The sequence below is a fragment of the Syngnathus leptorhynchus genome, unplaced genomic scaffold (assembly GCF_054491065.1).
Source record: "Syngnathus leptorhynchus isolate UIUO unplaced genomic scaffold, UIUO_Slep HiC_scaffold_145, whole genome shotgun sequence".
NCBI lineage: Eukaryota > Metazoa > Chordata > Actinopteri > Syngnathiformes > Syngnathidae > Syngnathus > Syngnathus leptorhynchus.
The window spans coordinates 152,501-156,312 of NW_028232112.1; the positions used below are offsets into that span (position 1 = coordinate 152,501).

Here is a 3,812-nt window from a genome sequence, read left to right on the forward strand (position 1 = left end):
ACAGTTATCCAAGTAACTGAGGAGCGATCAAAGGAACCATAACTGATTTAATGAGCCATTCGCAGTTTCGCTGTACGGGCCGTGTGCACTTAGACTTGCATGGCTTAATCTTTGAGACAAGCATATGCTACTGGCAGGATCAACCAGGTAGGAGAGAGGGTGGCTGGGTAGCGCCTCTCGCTCGCCGGCCCGCCGGAGCGGGGGCTCGCGCGACTGTTTTCCGGACGCCGGCCGCGGTTCGCGGGGGCTCTAGGTGGTCTGACGCTGCCGCGGGGTGAGATGGATCGGGCTGGACCCGGCGCAGCCGAAGCCGAGGACGCGGAACCTCGAATGCGACCCTCGCGGACCCCTAAACGAGAGGAGCTGCGCCCGGCCTCGTAAGACACCTCTTCTCCGGTGCTAGGTCGACCCCGACGCCGCTGGCCGCCGCCGCCGCCTTGCCGCTATCCCTCCGCACGTTTGGGGCCGGTGGCGACCCGCAGGACGGCCGACAACTCGCTCGTTTGGCGGGGCGATGCAAGGTTAGGCGAACTGGGCGGTAACTCGGGTTAGTCGAGGGGACTTCGCGGTGGACAGGGGGGTGCGAATCCGGCCGGGCGGCCCTTCGATGGAGCCTGGTGCAGGGACATTCAATGGGATGAGCCGCGCTCGCCGCGGAACCTTCGAGCGCCGCTACTCAGCAAGTAAACGAGAGGGAGCTGCGCCCGGCCTCGTAAGACGCCTCTTCTCCGGTGTGAGCGCCCCGACGCCGCTGGCCGCCGCCGCCGCCTTGCCGCTATCCCGCCGCGCGTTTGGGGAGGGAGGGCGACCCGTAGGACGGCCCGCCGACTACACGACCGTTTGGCAGAGCGAGTGCAAGGTTAGGCGAGCTGGGCGGTAACTCGGGTTAGTCTGGGGAGACTCGCGGTGGACAGGGTGGCGCGAATCCGGCCGGGCGGCCCCATCGATTAAGCATTGGTAGGGAGCCGAGGATGAGCCGTGCGAGGTGGCCTCGGAGGCGGTCCGTGGGGGACGACGGGGGGGGACGGGCGTCGGCCCTCCGGCCCGAGCAGAGAACGTTCGGTCACCCAAGCGGGAATCTGCGCCCCGGCCCGAGTCGGACTCGGTCGGTGCGGCCCGCTGAGGCCCTCAACTATTCCCGTACGCGGGGGTCGGGAGCTGCGGCGCTGCGCCGGCGACTTACCCGCGCGAGGCACGCACTGCGTGCGGCCAGGATGCGGAGTTGGATCGGCGCTGGTTGGGAACCCTCGGGGAACGAAGGCGGACGGCGGCCAGCCGGCGCCGACGAACCCGTCGGGGAGGGGGCTGGTGGCAGGCGCGATCGGCACTATTGCTGACTGCCGGGAGGGAAGCTGCGCCCCGGCCGAGTCAGACTCAGCCGTTGCGGCCCCCCCGAGCCCGCAGCGCGTAGCGCGGAAGCCATACGCCCCCCCGATGCGGAGCGACAGACGCCCCCGCGACCGCGGTTGGTCGGGAAGGCTTTTCGGATAGAGGTCGGACGGTGTGTGTGGACGGCTTCCCGTGGTGCCGCCGCTATCAAGCCGGAGGGTTTGAGAAACGACATTCGCGGAAGGACCGGCGCGGCCGGCGGACGCTCGCACGCGCGGCGCCCGACACTCAGCCGCTCGCTCGGCCTCCGTGGATCGTGGCTAGGTGGGATGGATGCCAAACCGGGTCGTCTCGGTCTCGCCGCAGTACGGTCGCGCCGGGGCCTGCGGGGCGGCGCGGGGAGCGCACGCTCACGCGGCGGCCGGGGCGCTAGAGTGCGACCCGCAGTGGGTAGGAACCGTCCACCCGACGTCGGACGAGCCGAGGCCGATGGAGGCCCTACCAAGGCGGGTCATGAGTGCCAGTCGGTCAGTTGGGTGAGGGGGTACTCGGAGGCCCGCCGGGAGCAGACGGGCGACCGGGGATGGGGGGCGTACGCGGGCGGGCGCCGGGAGAAGACGGCCCGTCCGGGGTCGAATCTCGGCCTGTGTTTTCGGAGCCGGCCGGGCATCACGCTCCCTCCTTGGATGGACAACATTCGTAGTTGACACTTTGTGTCATTTTATCCGAGCGGGCGGGCGCCTCGAGAGGCGGACCGTCCGGGGCGACTCTCGGCCTGTGTTTTCGGAGCCGGCCGGGCCTCACGCTCCCTCCTTGGATGGACAACATTCGTAGTTGACACTTTGTGTCATTTTATCCGAGCAGACGGGCGCCGCGAGGCGGACCGTCCGGGGCGACTCTCGGCCTGTGTTTTCGGAGCCGGCCGGGCATCACGCTCCCTCCTTGGATGGACAACATTCGTAGTTGACACTTTGTGTCATTTTATCCGAGCGGGCGGGCGCCTCGAGAGGCGGACCGTCCGGGGCGACTCTCGGCCTGTGTTTTCGGAGCCGGCCGGGCCTCACGCTCCCTCCTTGGATGGACAACATTCGTAGTTGACACTTTGTGTCATTTTATCCGAGCGGGCGGGCGCCGCGAGGCGGACCGTCCGGGGCGACTCTCGGCCTGTGTTTAAGGAGCCGGCCGGGCATCACGCTCCTTCCTTGGATGGACAACATTCGCAGTTGACACTTTGTGTCATTTTATCCGAGCAGACGGGCGCCGCGAGGCGGACCGTCCGGGGCGACTCTCGGCCTGTGTTTTCGGAGCCGGCCGGGCATCACGCTCCCTCCTTGGATGGACAACATTCGTAGTTGACACTTTGTGTCATTTTATCCGAGCGGGCGGGCGCCTCGAGAGGCGGACCGTCCGGGGCGACTCTCGGCCTGTGTTTTCGGAGCCGGCCGGGCCTCACGCTCCCTCCTTGGATGGACAACATTCGTAGTTGACACTTTGTGTCATTTTATCCGAGCGGGCGGGCGCCGCGAGGCGGACCGTCCGGGGCGACTCTCGGCCTGTGTTTAAGGAGCCGGCCGGGCATCACGCTCCTTCCTTGGATGGACAACATTCGCAGTTGACACTTTGTGTCATTTTATCCGAGCAGACGGGCGCCGCGAGGCGGACCGTCCGGGGCGACTCTCGGCCTGTGTTTTCGGAGCCGGCCGGGCATCACGCTCCCTCCTTGGATGGACAACATTCGTAGTTGACACTTTGTGTCATTTTATCCGAGCAGACGGGCGCCGCGAGGCGACCGTCCGGGGCGACTCTCGGCCTGTGTTTAAGGAGCCGGCCGGGCATCACGCTCCTTCCTTGGATGGACAACATTCGTAGTTGACACTTTGTGTCATTTTATCCGAGCGGGCGGGCGCCGCGAGGCGGACCGTCCGGGGCGACTCTCGGCCTGTGTTTAAGGAGCCGGCCGGGCATCACGCTCCTTCCTTGGATGGACAACATTCGCAGTTGACACTTTGTGTCATTTTATCCGAGCAGACGGGCGCCGCGAGGCGGACCGTCCGGGGCGACTCTCGGCCTGTGTTTTCGGAGCCGGCCGGGCATCACGCTCCCTCCTTGGATGGACAACATTCGTAGTTGACACTTTGTGTCATTTTATCCGAGCAGACGGGCGCCGCGAGGCGGACCGTCCGGGGCGACTCTCGGCCTGTGTTTAAGGAGCCGGCCGGGCATCACGCTCCTTCCTTGGATGGACAACATTCGCAGTTGACACTTTGTGTCATTTTGTTCGGCCTGTGTTTAAGGAGGCGGCCGTCCTCCACTCGGTCCGTGTTTAAGGAGCGACACTCGCGCTCCGGTTCGGCCTGTATTTAGGGAGGCGGCCGTCCTCCGCTTGGTCTGTGTTAAGGGCGACACTCTGTCCATGTTTGAGGAGCCTGGCCCTGACGCTCCTCTCCGGCCTGTGTTTAAGGAGGCGGCCGTCCTCCCCTTGG

General features: G+C 66.0%; 1 non-coding gene across 1 annotated transcript in view; it reads right to left on the reverse strand.

Annotated features, from left to right (window-relative positions):
• Positions 1-150, reverse strand: part of LOC147037682 (18S ribosomal RNA) — a 1,907-nt gene extending 1,757 nt beyond the window's left edge. Inside the window, exon 1 of the ribosomal RNA XR_015064363.1 lies at positions 1-150. This exon is cut by the window's left edge and continues 1,757 nt beyond it. This is a non-coding gene — a ribosomal RNA (18S ribosomal RNA).
• Between the last annotated feature and the right edge of the window lie 3,662 nt (positions 151-3,812).